This window comes from Dipodomys spectabilis, unplaced genomic scaffold (genome assembly GCF_019054845.1).
Source record: "Dipodomys spectabilis isolate Male_0828 unplaced genomic scaffold, ASM1905484v1 ptg000138l, whole genome shotgun sequence".
Taxonomy (NCBI): Eukaryota; Metazoa; Chordata; class Mammalia; order Rodentia; family Heteromyidae; genus Dipodomys; species Dipodomys spectabilis.
The window spans coordinates 9206652-9226193 of NW_024870815.1; the positions used below are offsets into that span (position 1 = coordinate 9206652).

The 19542-nt window shown below is 35.7% G+C and overlaps 1 protein-coding gene and 1 long non-coding RNA gene across 2 annotated transcripts in view; one reads left to right on the forward strand and one right to left on the reverse strand.

Moving 5' to 3' along the window:
- The window catches only part of Plcxd3 (phosphatidylinositol specific phospholipase C X domain containing 3), a 142193-nt gene that overhangs the window by 106811 nt on the left and 15840 nt on the right, over window positions 1-19542 (reverse strand). The window lies entirely within an intron of this gene.
- Window positions 5404-11355, forward strand: LOC122117007. The gene is made up of 3 exons (XR_006149053.1): window positions 5404-5555; window positions 8671-8676; window positions 11342-11355. It is a non-coding gene; the product is annotated as an uncharacterized LOC122117007 (long non-coding RNA).

Consider the following 19542-nt stretch of genomic DNA (forward strand, 5'->3'; position numbering starts at 1 on the left):
CCTGTCACTAATTTTCTTCTTTTTTTTTTTTGGTGAAAATACCTTACAAAGGGGTTACAATTACACAGGCAAGGTAATGAGTACATTTCTTATCAAGCATTGTTGCCTCCTCTTTGTTTCCCCTTCCCATCCCTTCCCATTTCCCACCCCACCCCCTCAACCTCTCCCTAGGCCAAAGTTGTAAAGTTCATTTTTCGACATAACCTCATGTATATCTCATTGTTGCAATGGATCCACCTGTATCCCTATTTAAGCAATTTGTTTTTGCCCTTCTCCTCCACAAAGTATACCAACATTATATCTGTCTAGGACTTAATCCTATTAAGTAAAAAATCAAGAACAGGTGAAGTATTCAGTGAACATGTATTCTGTGCCTACATTGAGCCAAATTCTCATGGAAATAAAGGGAAAACATAATTATTACATACACAAATATAAATCTTGCAAGAAGCTAATGGTGCCATTCAAGATATATTTCCAAGAAATAGCCCTAGATTGGGTTACATGTAAGAAGGGGCTGACTTGAGCTTTACAGAGAGAAAATGAGCAAGAACTGGGAAGACTTCACGTTTCCCAGAATAACGGAAGAGCCTCAAACTCCATTCCACTATAGGTGCTTTGTCTTTCTATTTGTGTTGTAACGTTTTAGTCAGAGAATTTTCATGTCTTATGTACTGGTGTCTGGCATGCTGGTGATGATGTGATTAATTTTCAATAATGTTGGCTGAATATTAATGCACTTCACCTCTGTCCCTGTTGAACTGAACTTAAACCTTTCAAAATGAGAATGAATAGAGTTGTTCAAATGTAAGTCACATCTTGATACGTGCAATTAGCACAAATGTGCTCCTCATCTTCTGAAAGTATATGTGCATAAGCAAGTATACTTTTTTTCAGTTAAAGAGACTGCAGAGTGAGTGCTCTCAAATAGTGGTATTGTTGCTCCCCACCATTTACAGCAGAATGCCTGGCTGCTTAGGTATAACTTCTACTTTAATGCCTCTATGCTCTTAGTGACCAGGTAATTAGGTGTGTTTCCACAAAAATAATTTTACCATTTAAGTCCTCATTACTCTGAAAGCATTAAAAAGATTTATTGCCATATTTACAACAGGGATTTTCTGCAGGTTTAATGGGTAATTTAATTCGAAATATTAGATAGATTTCATGTATTATCACAAACTGGCTTATAGTTTGCATTCTGTAAGTATTTTTAAATTCTTGTTTATGAACATGCACAGTTATTAGAAATATATTTTGACTGTTTGGATCTTTTTGTTGCTGTTTTTAAGATCCTGTAACAAGTGCTGGCTTCCAAATATGGTATAAGCTTAATTTTGAAATATGTATAATTTCTTTCTTCATTGGTGCTAAGGTTTTAACTCAGGGTTTTAGGCTTGCAAGGCAGGCTAATTTTTAATATTTTAGCTGCATTGGATAAATGAGATTGCATCAAACTGAAGAGTTCCTGCATGTCAAAGAATACAGCTAGCAATATAAATAGAAAGCCCACAGAATTGCAGATCTCTACTAGTTATGATCAGACAAGGACCTCATATCTAAAATATACTTATAGCTCAAAGAATTAATATCCCCCCCAAAACAAATGCTCAAAGAAACAACAACCCTAACCTCATTAATAAGTGGGCTAAAAACTTAGAGACTTCTCCAAAGAAGAAAGAAGAACCACCAATAGACACATGAAAAAATGTCCAATATCTCTGGCCATAAAAGAAATGCAAATCAAAACCACATTGAGATTCCACCTCACCCTAGTTAGAATGATCATTATCAAGTTTTCACAACATCAAGTATTCGATGTTGTATAATTTGGGGAGAGGAAAGGAAAAAACAAATTGTTTAAATAGGGATACAGGTGGACCCACTACAACAATGAGATATACAAGATGCTGTGTTGAAAAACAACAATTTAGGTGGGGGGGGGAGGTAGCTGAGGAGGTGGGAGGGAAGGGATGGTAGGGGAAAAATAAAGGAAGAGGCAACAAAGCTGGATAAGAAATGTAACCATTACCTTGCTCTTGTAACTGTAACCCCTTTGTACAGTATTTTCACAATAAAAAACTTAATTAAAAAAAGAAAACTATAATAACAGATGGTGTTAGGGATATGGCCAAAAGGGAACGCTACTACACTGTTGGTGGGTATGTTAACTTGTTCAACCACTCTGGAAAGCAGTATGGAGGTTCCTCAGATGGAGCTCCCCTATGACCCAGCAATCCCACTTCTGGGCATTTACCCAAACGATCACAAACAAGGCCATACTAAAGCTACCAGCACAACTATGTTTATTGCAGCATTATTTACCATAGCTAAGATATGGAGCCAACCTAAATGCCCCTCAGTGGATGAATGGATCAAGAAAGTTTGATATAGTATGGAATTCTATGACTCCATCAGAATGAATGACATTGCCCCATTTGTTAGGAAATGGAAATACTTGGGAAAAAAAATATATTAAGCAAAGTAAGCCAGACCCAAAGAAACATAGGCTGCAATATTTTCCTTCATTTGTAATAACTAAAGTATGTCTAGTATATTCTTAGGAGAGGATCACAATACCTCAATAGCTAGGTGCATATGACAATATAAAATGATGCTTATCAAAATGAACTCCGAGAAATGGAAACACGAGGATTTTTATTTTAATGTACTGTAGTTATTTCTTTTATCTTTTCTTTTTTTCTCCTCTGGTTTATTCCTTATGGTTATTGTTCCTGATTTTGGTACCTTTCGTATTGTATATAAGTTTATCTGATTTGGGGAAGGAAAGGAGAATCACTGAAAAGGTGGGACAAAGTGGAAACCAAATCAACAATGATTAGACGCTAAGTTGGTAGGGAGGGATGTTGGGAGGGAAAAAAGTGGGAGAAAAGGAGGGAAAAGGTAACACTTCAAAAAGAAATGTACTCATTACCTGACTTCGTAACTTTGTGCATCACCTTTACAATAAAATTCAAATTAAAAATTTATTTTAGCCGCAAATACATTCAGAATACTCTCTGCACTGCTTAATCTTTGTCCTGTGGTACGGTGTGTTGTTTTCTGAAAGCACCAATCTGGACTCTATCTGGATTATATCTTGAGAATAAACTGAATAATAAAATTATATAATTCATTTTGACATTAAATTGACTAATTGGAACATTAAATAAAGTTAAATATTTTGTGTTGGGAAAACTTCTTAAATTGACTCAGCAGAGGAAGCTTAAAGAGAACAACTTTAAGAATGAAGTGAAGGATAGTCAGGCATCAGTGGTTCATGCCTGTAATCCTAGTTACACAGGAGGCTGAGATCTGAAGATTGTGGCTCCAAAGCCAGCACAGGACAGCACACAAGCCCTGAGTTCCAGCCCCATGACAAAAAATGAAATGAAGCGAATCTTAGAATATAGTCAAAGTAGATCAAAGTAGATTATAAACATATATGAAATTCAAAAGAAGTAGAAAGGAGTACTACAACTCTTCACTAAAATAATTCTTTCCCTTTTTTCTTTTCCTCTTTTTCTTCTCTTTTTTTCTCTTTGCTATCCTACTAGAGATCAGAAAATTATCCCTCCTACTTCAAATGTTTTAAAAGAGAATTTAGAATAATGCAAGAAAATAATATAGAAATAATATAGACTAATAAATAACTCTTCACTGAGTCACAGCATTCTGTTTCTAATAGACTTGAACATTGATTTTTCTTTTCTCTATTAATGTATGCTGCCAGGCCATGGTTGTTTCTTTCTTTATAAGATACGAAGTTACCAGAGCATTTGTCATCATTGCTCACTTTTTAACTTACAATGATATTTCTGCTTATATCCTTGTTTTTACAGCCTATCACAGAAGTGTTCGATCATCTTTCAGATGATTAAGTGAGAAGGCAATCAAGAACAACACAGAAATGATACTACTATATAAGGCACTGCCAGAATTACTTACACATGGGAAAATGAAAAATGAGAAAAAGGAAAGTGATTTGTGTTTCCAAATTATCGCAGTAGATCAGTGCACTGTGGAGGTCAGAACCTCACTGTGCTCCGCTCCAACACTTCCTACTTGTATAATAGTCACAACTCATTAGAAATGGAGTTGGGATCATTTAGGCCTATATATGTATGTTTTCCATTAACAGAATCAATTTCAATTTAGGTAGCAAATCTATTCGCGAAACAATTGTATCATAATTGATGACTTTGTTCTATCTACAGTCTTGAACAAATTATTGAAACCTCTTCAAGATACCATTGGGATCGAAACTAAATGATTATTAGGAAGTTGAAACATGTCCTGTCTTGGATATGTTAGTTGGAAGGATCAGGCAAGGAAGGGAGAGTGAAGGAGGATAAATACAATCAAAAGTGCTTTATGTACATGAGCAAAAATGGAACAATGAAACTTGCTGAGACTGATCTTGGAAAATAATGTTTGAAGAAGCAAGAATAATTTAGTCCGTCAGGATATACTGTATACATACATGGACATGTTAAAATGAAACCCCTTGTGCAACTAATTGGTACTAATAAACAACAGCAGCAACACACCCTCCCAGTAGCCCATGAGAGCCTGGAGATCAGGTGTGCAGTCACATTAGTTTTGGTAAGATTTCTCATCCAAACAGGAGAGGTCATACCCTCATAAAATACATAGACAGTTTCAAGAGTCATCATATGTAAGAAAGTCCAAGATTAAGATATTCTCAGAGGGATAATAGTGTGTGCTGGAGGAGATTTGGTTTAGAAATCAAGCATCATTTTATCAGAAGCAATTTTCCCTAAAGATACAGTTGAAAATTTACATTTATCCAGTTACCAGACTAAAAGAACTCGTTTAGCCAAAGATCAGCTTCTGATGGAGGGCAAACTGGGGTATGATCAAAAATGCAGTTTAAGGCTTTTCAACAACTGTAAGAAAATTCAATGGAGATACTTCATGAGCAACAGAGGAGCTCTGGATCCGACACGTTGAATCATAGATGGGAAGATAAATGTAGTATTTATGTACATATATGTGGTTCAATACTCTAAGAATGACAATCTGTTCTAGAGTGAGAAAAGACGAGGATCTGGGACAAAGCTGAAGACTATTGTTTAGAAATCTGAAGTAGAAGAAGACCAGAGAAAATTGGGTAATGAATAATGGCCAATACCCACAAGAATGTCCTGTAGCAGAAGCCTTTAGAATATAGTGTCTTCTTTTTTAAATTTTTAATTTTTATGGCCAAGGTGACATACAGAGGGGTTACAGTTACATAAGTAAGGTAGTGATTACATTTCTTCTCTAACTTGCTACCCTTTCCTTCATTTTTATCCCTCTTTCCCTTGGCCCAATCCTCCCCGCTCCCAGTTGTACAGATCATTTCCAACATATTGTTTTGTGAGTATCACCATTGCATAGGTTTCCCCCTTTTTCCTTTGTCTCACCATTTTGTTGTTCCTCTTCCTTTCTCTACTTCAGATAACCATATATATAACACCAAGGGTACCAAAATCGAACTCAGTGACAACAGGGGATAAACCATAAGGGGGGAAATGCAAAAGAAAAAGAGAGTACAACCACAACAAAGGAAAATTTCTTGTGTCCATGTCTTGGAGTTCATTTCACTTAGCATCATCTTTTATGGTCATAGATGCATAGCTATTGAGCTATTCTGCTTATCTGCTAAGGTTATCCTAGATGTATACTAATTATTACAAATAATGGAGACCATGGGACCTATGTTTCTTTGGGTCTGGCTTACTTCATTTAATATGATTTTTTTCCCCAAGTCCTTCCATTTTCTTACAAATTTGGTGGTATCATTCTTTCTGATGGAAGCCTCATATCTAAAATATACTTAGAACTCAAAAAATCAAATTCCCCAAAAACAAATCCTCAAAGAAACAACCACCCCATTAGTAAGTGGGCTAAAGACTTAAAGAGAGACTTCTCTGAAGAGGAAATAAGAATGGCTAATAGACACATGAAGAAATGTTCAACTTTTCTGGCCATAAAAGAAATGCAAATCAAAACAACATTAAGATTCCACTTCACCCCAGTTAGAGTGGCTATAATCAAGAAATCTAATAACAGATGCTGGAGGGGATGTGGTCAAAAGGAACCCTACTGCATTGTTAGTGGGAGTGTAAACTTGTTCAACCACTTTGGAAAGTAGTATGGAGGTTCCTAAAAGACTCCACATAGAGCTTCCCTATGACCCAGCAATCCCACTTTTGGGCATTCACTCAAATGACCACAAACAAGGGCACACTAAAATTACCAGCACAACTATGTTCATCGCAGCATTGTTTACCATAGCTAACTATGTAACCAACCCAGATGTCCTGCAGTTAATAAATAGATCAAGAAAATGTGGAATGCTGTGGAATTCTATGCTTCCATAGTGTCTTCTTAAAGCTAAAGGATGTGCTCAACTGCGTGAAGTGATGTTGAAACAAGGATTGAATTGTTCATTAGATTGACCAACCTGGAGTTACTAGTGACTTTGTGTGGCTAGTACTGTGGCTTGAAGTCAGGGCCTCACATCCCCAGTAACCTTGGTATGATCAAGACTGGCCCTCTACCACTTAAGCCACACTTTCAGTCAAGCATTTGCCTGTAACTGGAAATGGAGCCTTGTAGACCTTCCTGCTTGAGCTGGTTGGAACTGTGATCTTCTAATCCTCCTAAGTATCAGGGTTACAGGCATAAGTCACCAGCGCCTGGCTTGAAAACTTGTCTTTTAGGAAAGCTTATTGTCTGTGTTGTTTACAACCACACGGAATAGTTATGTTCTCACTCAACCACTGGCCCCAATTGTCTTTTGTCATTGTTGCTTTTGTGACAAAATACCATATACTGATCACTGTATAAACAACCAAAAATTATTTCTGATCATTCTGAAGCTGAAGCTGAGTTCAAATGAGAGGTCTCTTCTGAGTTACAGACTGACAGCTTCTTATTGTGCATCAAGGAGGCAAACGGACTCGCTGAGATCCTTTTCATAAGAAGGGACATCAACCAGGATTCCATTTGCATGATCTAGCTGCTTCCCAAAGGCTAGGGTCTTCTTCTGATACCATCACATTGTGGGTGAGAACTCCTACCTAGTCATTTGAAGAAGAAACAAACATCCAATCCCAAACACAACTTTAAAAAGAATTTGTCAGGTTTTACTTGCATCTAGTGGAAAGAGATCTGGATTTCTAATCTTTGCTTGCTTTCCATCTCTAATTCATGTTTACACTTAGTGATTTTCCCAGACCTTCCTAAGTGGGTGCAAAGGATCTGTGTTTTCCTGGGGGCTGAATTACTGCAATATAAAGCCATGTGTTCCCGACTGTAGCAAGTGCCCAAATACTGCTTCTGTACTATTAGCTCTAGAATTCTCTGGGTTGTTCAATGTCATTGACTATTATTAATCATAGTTTTTCTTGTCTCTTTCTTTTCTTCCAATTGTAGAATTTACTTGGAAAGGTGAACCTCACTAGAGAACCTGGCCTCCGAAACCCTTGGCATCTCAACAAAATCAGTAATTTATTTTTTTGTGTGCAGGTCCTTGAATTCAGGGCCTGGGTGCTGTCCCTGAGCTTCTTTTGCTCAAGGCTAGTGCTCTACCACAGCTCCACTTTTGGCTTTTTTGGTAGTTAATTGGAGGTAAGAATCTCACAGACTGTCCTGCCTGGGCTGACTTTGAATCGTGATCCTCAGATCTCAGCCTCCTGAGTAGCTAGGATTACAGGCATGAGCCACCAGCTTTTAGCTGTAACAACAATTCTTAACGGACACATTTTGCTAGCAATTATGCTATAGGCAATTCCCTAGACACTTGGAGTCAGGCACTTACTGCCCACATGTCCAATTGCAACTTAAGAATCAGTCCAGCATCATATTTAGGGCTAATCACAAAATGGTCCTTATCAGTTGGTTTTAACTGAAAGTTCTGTGATCTATACTTCCAGGATATGAAGAGGCATTTACTAAGATCCCAAATATTTTATTGAATTCAATGATTTACTTACTAAAACCCTCCTAAGAATGTACTTAAGAAATAAATCTCAGTAAGTACCAAACTTTTTTTGACTTTGTATCACTATCAATAGAAAAAAATCACTTACATGTCCTTCTGCCTTATATTCTATGAACAATACAATGCCTATGCTGAAAATAAAAATAAGATGATGTGATAAAATAAATGAGAAATATACATACATATATAATTTCCAGTCTTGACTTCTAAAAGTCATTTTAACCTATCCGGGTCACTGTTTATCTTAGCTAATAGATAGAAGGTGCAAATATATGAAGATTTATGTCTAGTGCTCAGAGGAGTTCTCGACTATTATCTGGTTAAACATTGGATCTCAACCTTCCTTCATTCTTAGTCCAGATCATTATTCTCTCTTCTATGGTTTTTTGGTTTCCTAATCAATGGATTTTTTTTTATATTTTAATACTGTGTTATAGGAACTGTAAAAGTCAAAACATCTCCTTCTTGTTTCATTATCACTTGCTCTTATTTTATTATCCCTGAATATATTTTTAACTCTTAAAATTCTATTCTTCACATTAAAAAATGTTGTGTATTTATTTTTACATTGTTTGACATTGTTCAATTATCCATATTTTATGGATCACTAAATGGATGGCAAGCTATCTTTATATATTTTTTTAACTTTTTTAGAGTGTGTTGTCATTTTCTGTGTAAATCTATGGAGTACTGGAAGGACCCAGCATCGACTGTACAGGACTCAGAACTCAGCCCTGTTCAGAGAAATTTAGTTGAATAATATCATTTAATGGTTTTCACTTTCAGTCCCTACTTGCCTTATGGGGTGTGATGGTAGGGGCGGTGTCTTTCATTTCTATTTGTAGCCCCTATCTGGTGTTCTCTTTAGAACTTAAAAACAATTACTTGTTAATTTCATGTGAGTCAGTTCTGGGTTTTGAATTCAGAGCCTTGGGCTGGCTAGGCAGGTGCTCTGCTCCTTGAGCCACATCATAGTTCACATGTTTGTATATTTATTTAAGTACTTGCAGAGTTTTTTCCCATGAGTTTGGAGCAAATGAGAGAAGATTCAACATGTGCTTAATTCTCAATACAGAATCTTGAATCAAAAGCCTTTCCTTGACTCATGTCTCAATTTTATTTTAATTGGAGCTATGAAACATGGATTTTTTTTTTATAAAAATGAGATTGAATAGAAAAGGAACTTTGAGTCCCTTAAAGATAGCCAGCTACTGCACTGATTGATATTCTGAGATGATAATATGTGCACTAGCGGCCAAGAAGCATATATCTGTCATCTGAAATCTGACTGCCCATTACAAACACCTATTTTTAGCTCTGTTCTAAGTTTTGAAATAGCCCGAGGGAAAAGCTGCGGTTCACCTTTCCTGATGGTGCTCTTTGCTAACTTTTTCCCTCAGTTCAATTTGAAAATATATTTCTGCCAAGAGTTTGGCCCAGAGTTTTTTTAATATATATTTTTATTGTAAAGATATTGTACAGAGGGGTTACAGTTACACGAGTCAGGTAATGAGTACATTTCCTATCGAGCATTGCTACCCTCTCCTTTGTTTTTCCCCTACCATCCCTTCCCTCTCTCCCTCCCACTCCTCCTCCATCCCCTCCCCGGGAAATTGTAAAGTTCATTTTCAACATAGTGTCTTGTACATCTCATTGTTACAATGGGTCAACCTGTATCCTTATTAAAGCACTTCGTTATTTCCCTTCCCCTCCCCAAATTATAAAAATGTATATACTGGTCCAGAGTTTTTAAATGCTAAGTTTTCCTAACCAGAGAGACAAAATCTTGAACAGTGGAATTCCTAATTAAGTCTTTAAAATTTTTTTGTCAGCTATCTTTGTGCAAACACAAAAGGGAATACATTTCTTCAATCTTCCTCTGTCTAGATCTCCTTAACAACCCTCAAAAGACTCTCCCCAAACTCCCTCATACACAACTAACATTCATAGAGTCTTTTAATTTTCTCAAGTGTAGGTAATCTCTAAACAACATTGAAATTGAATAAAACTTTGACTTTAAGTACTATATAAATGCTGAATAAAAACATAAGGGTCAGAATTGTGTACTTAAATTTTCAACAAAACTACCTTTAGACATACATTATATCATTCCATACTCACCCTGTTGGGAATGTATACAGAAAACAGGTTATTCTTGCAGATCTGACCACTATCCCTATAAAGATCTACTTAACAAGGTTCATCCTGAGCTGACTTCAAGGAACTTGGTTGGACTCCCGCCTTTATGTAAGTTTAACATTTCACTGTGCACAAATCATTTGTACAAATAGTATGATTTATGTTCAATGCCTGCTTACTTTCAGGATGTCTGCAGTTCAATTCATGCCAAATGGAGATTTACTCTAAGTTCTATGAGTTTGGTGAGCTTTCTTAGGTTGACAGCATTTTACATTGTGCTGTCACACAACTGCCTGCTGAGAGGATTTAACACATCCTGTGTGACCCACTGGAAAGGCACTGTTGAACACTTACAGCTGTTTTGTTTGTGTGGTGTTGCCATTACTTCGTTCTGAGCATCATTTCTCTTTATTGATTAGCTCAGTATTCTTTGCTGTGGTAAATCACAAATGCATGACCAATTATTGAGTCCAATACTGGGCTTGAACTCAGGGCTTTAAGCTCTTAGTTGGCTGTTTTTGCTCAAGGCTGGCACGCTACCACTTGAGCCACAACTCCACTTTCAGCTTTTTGCTAGTGAATTGGAAATAAGAGTCTTACAGATTTTTTCTGCCTGGGCTGGCTTCAAACATCAATCCTCATACCTCAGCTTCCTGAGTGGCTAGTATTACAGATGTGAGCCACTGACACCATGACTCCTGCGATTTCTCTGCATATCATTGAACATGACATTATTCCTAGAGACCCCAACACAAGAGAGTAAGTCCTCTTATTACTCACATTTGCAGAGAAGAAAACTGAAGCACAGAAAGGTCAAAGATATCTCAAAGTTATCATCAAGGTTTACAGTAAAGGTAAAAAAATTAACCAAGGGGACATAATGCATCACACATTAAACTTCTACTGCTTTAGAGATGTTACAAATGTAGCTTAATATAAGTCTAATTGTTCATAACAAACTCGTCCCATTTGCTACTACATCTACATGCTACTATAAATAAATTCTGGGTATATATCCAGAATGTATCATTTTATATAATGATATACATGCATGCATGCATGTATGTATATATAGATAAATAGATGATAGATTAACATCATTATACATGTGTATGTGTGCTCTTTTGCCCCACACTAGCCAGAAATTGGCAAATTGTATGCAAAATTTAATTGGTATCTAATTTTTAGTACATAGTACATTATTAGTACATTTAGTACATTATTAGTACATAGTAAATGTACAGAGATGTCAAATTGTGATAGTTTTATACACTCATCAGAAATTGGCAGATTGTGTGCTAACTTTAGTTCTTATATGATTTTTAAATGATTGGCATATATTAACTACACAAAGATGTCAAACGGTGATATTTTCATACATGCACATGAAGTTCTTCAATCAAATTATCTCCTCTATTACTCTTTCACATCTCCCTCTTGTTTCCCTCATTTATTTTACAGCTTTTGTTGGGTTTTGCTATTTTTAATCAATTCATATAATTTGTTTCAATAATAGTCGCTCCTTATCACCCTCTTCTTTTCCTTTTCTCTTCTCATTAGTTTTCTTTCAATATTCCTTCTTTTGCCTTATTAGTTAGTAATAGTACTATGTTAGTAATAGTACTATGTCTAGATTGTTCATATGTGAAGAACATGTAATTCTTATCTTTCTCAGCTTGACTTTTCAGAGTGTGTTATCTTCTGTGTAAACTTATCATAAACAATTATTAAAAATTAATTTAAATTAAATTTTGCTGTATTTTAAAGACCATTACATTAGCTAAAACATTTTGAACAAATGTTCAAACCTAAGAAAAAATTATATTAAGTGAAGTAAGCCACACCCAAAGAAATATAGGTCCCATGGTTTCCCTTATTTGCAATAACCAGTATATGTCTGAGACAAACAGAAACTGTCAGACAAGTTGATGTTAGGCAAGATAAGGATTCAAATGTTTTTTTCTTTCTGGCGATTGTTTCCAACATATTTATAAGATGATTTCTTTGTTGCTTTGTATGTACCTCCCCCAGGGTATAAACCCTGCTTTCACTGTATTTGATGTTGATATACTTTGTGGAGGGGAAGGGGAAAAACAAACTGTTTAAGTAGGGTTACAGGTGGACCCATTACAACAATGAGATGTATAAGATGTTATGTTGAAAAACGAACTTTACAACTTTGGCAAAAAACAAACTTTACAACTTTCGCTGGGTGTGGGGTGGGGGGATGGGGGGCCGTAGCGAGGTTTGGGGATTTGGGGGTGGAGAGGGGAAGGGATGGGAAGGGGAAACAGGAGGAGGCAGCAATGCTTGATAAGAAATGTACTCACTATCTTGCCCATGTAATTGTAACCCCTCTGTATGGTATTTTCACAATTAAAAAAAAGAAAGAAAAATAAATGTGTTTGTGTTAGCTAGCTTTCTGTCACTGTGATATGGGGAGCCAGTAACTCACACCTGTAATCCTAGCTACTGAGGAAGCTTAGATTCTGAGGACTGTGGTTTGAAGTCAGCCTGAGCAGAAAAATAAGCTATGGTCAGAGGTTTCACTCCATGGTTTTCACTCTTCTTCTTAGAGGGGATGTAGAAGATCACTGGAGAAAGTGTGATAGAACAGAGTTGGTGGCTAGGATGTACAGAGAGGGAAGGAATGTGAACATGCCAAGCACCTTGTGACCAATTCTTTCTACCAGGTTCTACATTCTAGTTCTCACCATCTCTCAATAATATCATTAATATTTGAATCATCCATGGATGAATTCACTGATTAGAGTTTTCACCAGCCAACCAGCTCTGGTAATCAGGCAAAGAAAGCTTTCATACATGAGCCTTTAGGGAACATTTGGGGTGCAAGTCATACTTGTATTTATTATTATTTTTATTGTGAAAATACCTTACAGAGGGGTTACAATTACATGGGTAAGGTAATGAGTGCATTTCTTATCAAGCATTGTTGCCTCCTCCTTTGTTTCCCCTTCCCATCCCTTCCCATCCTCCTCCTCCCTCTCCCCACTCCCCCACCCTTCTCCCCCTCCCCCCACCCGCCAAAGTTGTAAAGTTCATTTTTGACATAACGACTTGTACATCTCATTGGTGCAGTGGGTCCACCTGTATCCCTATTTAAACAATTTGTTTTTTCCCTTCCCCTCCACAAATTATACCAACATCAAATCCATACCTGTATTGTACTAGCCTAGTATCAGAGTAACCAGAATTCTTGAATCAGAAAACTTAGATCCAATTCCCATACCTGTTCAGAAAATTTGAGCCAATTTTATACTTTTCCTGAGTATCAGCATCTTCATTGCCAATAGGCCAATGATATTTGCCTGATTTTAATTTGAAAGAAAAAAGAAAAAGCTAGGTACATCTTCTCAGCTCATTTCCTATAGCGTACATCTTTCATGATCCAAAGGTCCAAACCTCCGTGTACCAGAGTAACTTCTAAACTGAATTTCTCACTGTCATCACAGTATGCTTTTAAAAGATATAGTATCTAGGCATTAGAAGTCATTTTGAAGAGACTCTTTTATATTTCTGTGCAATTTCCTACTTATCCACTAACAGATTATCCTTTGCTTTTTATCAGATTGAAACTGACCTAATTTGTAAAAGCTCTGGCAGAAAAAAAAAATAAAGCTCATTAGAAGACTTCATCTTTCAGCAGATTCTCTTTCCTCCTTCAAATGATCTAGGTCAGGATGGCCCAATACAAAACACTGGTGAGAATTACAAAGCCACTCAAAAACCTTCTGAATAGATGGAATCTCTAAGAGCCAGTGACAGTCATATACTGAAAAGTGGGGAGGGTTTGAAAGTTTTTCTCAGAGTATGAGTCTTAAATGTCTGACCAAATGCAGCAATAGCTATGACTCCACTCCCTTTACAACCAAGCGTTCAGAAACCGTAGTTATTGGCCTTCTGATCTGATCAAGAAGCCTCAATACCGAAGACATTTTATTTTGATCATCATCCTCCAGGCAAAAAGGCATAAATAAAGCAGCTTTCAATCACAGAATCAAATTAATATGTATTTATCAAGTCTACTATAGGGAAAACAGAAAAACTACAGAGGCTGTATTTCAATATTCAGTTAAATATTCCCATAATTCTATATATCAGTTAATCACCCCATAATTCTATCAGCGTCAGAGTCTCAGTGCATACTCACTGAGTGAACACATATACTATTTCGATGTGGTTAAGAAGGCTCAATCTCAGGCAGCAATGGCTGTAGTGGCTCTGTGTGGACACCTTTTGATCCTCTTCTTGGAGACTAGCTTGCCTAAGGAAACCTCATCTCATAATAATGGCGTAAGTATACAGAAACAAATAAGTATAATGAAGTATAAAGTCTAAAGAAGCTTCTCAGCAAGTCTCATGGACCATTCTAAAGTCAAAGGGTGAGGAAGTATTCTCTGTTCATGACACATGGATGCAGGTGGTGTATGTGAAGGATTTAGGGCACTCTTTTAATCTTCTAAAGAGTCATAAGAGGACACCCTGCTCCAGAATGCTACAGATTACTTAGGAAACCTTCAATCTTTGAGGACAAGAAATAGGAGTATCAGAAAAGTTAAATGACAACTAATGAGATGGGACATTTTTTTCTGCACAATAGTAGACCACATATACTATAATTTAACCTTCTAATAGGTTAGGAACTTAGAGAGATGGAGTGAAGTCATTCACTATAAACAACTCTTGGCTGTTGGGCATAGCTGACAGGTAAGAGAGATTATTTTCATCTATTATGGATAAAGATCTAAGATTTAATTATCATAACAAATCAATTATTAAATTCTTTATCTGCTTGGCTTTGCTGTTCATGAGAATTTATTCTGAGTACAATCCTTGGCTATTATTGAAGCCATTTGTGCCATCAGTCAATTATGCTTTGTTCTGTGTTTTGGCAAAGGTGGAAAAGCCTCTATTTGAATGTGATAGCTTAGATTTAGATCACTCAGTATTTCCATACACTAATATAAGTATGTGCTTACAGTCTATCATAACTCTAAATGAAACATCTATAGATAATAATAATAATAATACATTTGTTGTCAAAAATATTTCTGAGTATTATCTAATGTTGGGCACATTACCAAAACATAATGCCACACTTTTTGAGATTAAGCAATCTTAATACAAGTAACTACAATATTTTCCTTTTCTATGAGGTACCATTCCTACAATACTTATTACCTAAAATACCAGTAATAAAAGTATATAATACAGTGACACTTTTAAGTGGTTAATACAAATGTCACAAAGTACATTTACTGAAGCTGATATACTTCGTTTAAGTAAATATCCATTAGAGCCCATTTGCTACTATATTAAGTACAATTGCAAATCATTTAGCTAAATTACATCAGCTAAAAACAAATAAACAGCAATATAATTAGGTAAGGAGATTCTGATGAAGGTAGCTGCACTATCAATATAAAGAAATGGCAGCAAAGAAAGGCCAAAATGTAAGATTCAGATTGCTTATGTGGTATATATATATATATATATACACACACATATATGTGGTGTATATATATATATATATATATATATATATATAATGGAATTCTATGCCTCCATCAGAAAGAATGACATTGCCCCTTTTGTTAGGAAATGGAAAGACTTGGACAAAATTATATTAAGTGAAGTAATCTAGGCACAAAGAAACATAGGTCCCATGGTATCCTTTATTTGCAATAACTAGTATATATATGTCTGAGACAAGCATATAAGGTCAGATAAGATGATGTTAAGCGAAATGAACCCCAAGATAGGGACACGAGTGGTTTTTTCTTGCTTGTTATGGTTTCTAATGTATTTACAATGTACCATGTGATTTTTTGTTGCTTTGTATGTCCCTCCTCCATGGTATAACCCGTTTTCATTGTATTTGATGTTGGTATAATTTGGGGAAGAGGAAGGGAAAAAACAAATTGTTTAAATAGGGATACAGGTGGACCCATTGCAATATGAGATGTACAAGACGTTATGTCGAAAAAACGAATTTTACAATTTAGGCAAAGGGGGGAGGAGGGGGGAGTGTAGTTGAGGAGGGAGGGAAAGGATGGTAGGGGAAAAACAAAGTAGTAGGCAAGAATGCTTAATAAGAAATGTACACATTACCTTGCCCATGTAACTATAACCCCTCTGTACAGTATTTTCACAATAAAAAACTTATTTTAAAAAAAGGTTAGACAGAATTACTGTAATTCTGCTCCAAGAAATATACCCAAAAATAAATCAAGAGCTTAAACCAGATATTTGTTCATCTGTGTTCTTAAGCATCATTATTTACAAAAGACATAATTCAAGTAATTATATTGGTTCTTAGCGCTGTGGGGTTTTTGTTGGGGGGAGGGGAAGGTAGGAGAGCGTGAGGGAGAGAAAAAAATCTGTTTACAAAATGTATAGGAAATAGTTGAAATTAAATTAATGATGCTATGTGCCACTTAAAGGAGTAAATTCTATACGCCAGAGTCATTATGTATAAGTGTTATCCAACAGTTACCAAAGCATCTAGAATGCAGACAATAAAAAATGTTGGATTTATTTGCTGTTCTTTATCAGGAAAAAGGAGTCTAGTAAATTTTCTTTATTTCATTTTCTATTAAAATATTTTCTGAAAATACATTCCTTATGATTGCTGGTAAATATTGTATTGAAAGCAAACTATTTTAGGAGATATGAGACAATGTTTTGCCATATTATGTTATGAATTCTGTTAAAAATATTCCTTTTAGTAAAAATAAAATTGATTTCCCCAAACATTAGCCAAAAAAAATACCCTGAAAGCAGTATTTTGAGAAAGGTCTAAACTCTTTATAAGAAAAGCAATCAACATCAAAATGGCATTTCCAGAACCAATCAGTTGTGTTAATGCGGTCCATGCTACATGATATAACTACATCTTCATGAATCTGACATTGAATTTTAAAGTTCCTTTGAGATACTTGTGAAGTTTATGTAGCTTGACAGAATTTTTTTAAAAAGTTATATTTGCCTTTTGCTCATCTCATTAAAATTGGTATAACATTTTGCAACCAGGGGTAGGGTATTAAAAAAAACATAATTTTGGACTGAAGGTATAAAATAAACTTTAAAATTGACATTTGGGGAATAATTCAAAGTGAGGGATTTCATTGACATATTTTCATATCATATATAATATACCTTGGTTACTTTTACTCATTCTATTGCTCTTTCTTATCTGCCTTACCCAAACCTGTTAAAAAACATTCTTGCAAATTTTTGTATGGGTTCCATTATGGCAATTTCATACATACATATAATGTGTTTTGATCTTCTTCTCCTCTTCTTTCTCTTCCTTCCACCTCCAACTGTCTCCTCATATTTATGTTTAGGAATTTAGATCTGTAAATACTTCTTAAAGTTTTAACAGTTAAGCAAACTTGTATTCTCATGCTTCCTGAAATTTACTACCCTTATTAATTTTGGCTCTTTGAGAGACAATTTATGAAAATATACAGGTCCATTTTAGAAGCATAGCATAATGGAAAGGCAAGTTAAGCCATTAAAATATACAAATGCTACTTGTTTCTCAAGAGTCTTATATCAACACTTAGCTACTTAAATCAGAACTACATATGGAGAGAATTCTGGAAAAATAATGGAACCTAATTTTCAAAAACATTCTGACTTAGAAACTTGAGAGGTCTCTATCATTTAATATTTCTATTAGCCTACATTTTCAATTTTTTTTCTTACATCTGTAAAATGACTTATTATGAAGATTAGACATAATAAATATATGTATGTGGTTGTCAGAAGGCTGGTCATTGATAAATGGTAGCTATCCCTTAAACGTTATGCTCCAAGACATTTATCTAGAGCTCCTAAACTGGACTTCTGCTTACATGAAAGCTCTCAGAACTACTAAAGGTAATTTAGAATATACTATGGGAGTACACATGTGCTGCCAGACCCACTATTGTTCATCATCACCACTGACACAACTTTCTTCAGACTCTACAGGGTGACCCTAAAACTCAATAAGCTCTCTCCTACTTAATCAAGAACTTCTGAAAGGGACAGTGTAAATTAGAGCAGAGATGCATTCTTTCAGTATTAATTGATCAGGATCAAAAATTTAAAGTTAGGGTACAATAAATATAAAGTATGATTAAAACAGCTGCCACAAGGCCTGAAGGCAGACCGTGATAGAAACTGAAGTAGTAATAGCACAGGAGAGAGAGAGAGGGTAAGGGAGGGAGGGAGAGGGAGAGGGAGAGGAGGGGGAGAGGGGGAGAGGGGGAGAGGAGGAGAGGGAGAGGAAGAGGGAGAGAGAGAGGTTCCTGGTCCTGGTTTTATCCTCCAGGATGAACATCCTTTACACGGGCTCCTTTCCTTCTCTTTTTGGTATGAAGAACAAGAAACAAGCCTACAGAACTATCCTATGAAAAAGTACTAAAAAAAAAAAACCACAGGATTTTTTACTATTTAGTTGAATAATTAGAGTCCAAGTCATGTGGAAAACAACCTACGAGTGTTTGTGGGGAGGAGACTTATGGCAGGGAATCATCACTATTACCCTTATTCTACATTGTAATGTAAAAATACAAATGAAGCCCTCCAAGAGCACTTTCTTTGGGGCCTGCAACTTTGGTATTTCATTGAAAATTAACACAATTTCTGTGATTTGTTCTCATATATATATATATATATATATATTTCTCTTGGTAGGGTTTTCTTTTTAAGCAGCCTGTTCCTTATCAGCAGAATGGAAATGCTAAATGTAGCTTTCTTACTTCCACTTCCACACATCAGCACAGGCTGCAACATACTGCACATTTTATGTGTTATTTTTGAACGGATCAGTCTTAAATCCAACTTGTATTATGATACCAGTTACAACCTAAGAAGAAAAATTGTCTTGGGGCAAAGGGTCTATAGTTGTACAATATGAAGTTTACCATGCTAATAGAATCCAGTAGATGTTTTCAATGTAAAGAATTTGAAAGCTTCTCATATATTATTTTCCTAACCCTTACTATTAGGACACTTCAGAAGACAAAATTATATTAGTCTGATATAACACTAAAGAAACAGAAACCTGAGAAGGTAATTTGGTTTGACAATCTTCAATCAGTGAAATTGCAAATAAAGAGGAAGAAAACAATGGCATTCACCTTAAAGCTAGAAGCAAAGCTGGAGACTTTCTTAATGCTAGTGCCTGAAAGAATTACTACCATGGTGGGGGAAGGGGGCCTCTGGGTGTTTATGTCAAAAGTCATGAAAATTAATATGACTCGATAAGATTTTTTCCTTCAATTGCAGTAAAAAGAAAAACTATGCCATGTAAAAACTTGTTACTTTAACCACTGCTGTGCCAAGTATATTGTTCAGTATTTTCACTTTATGAA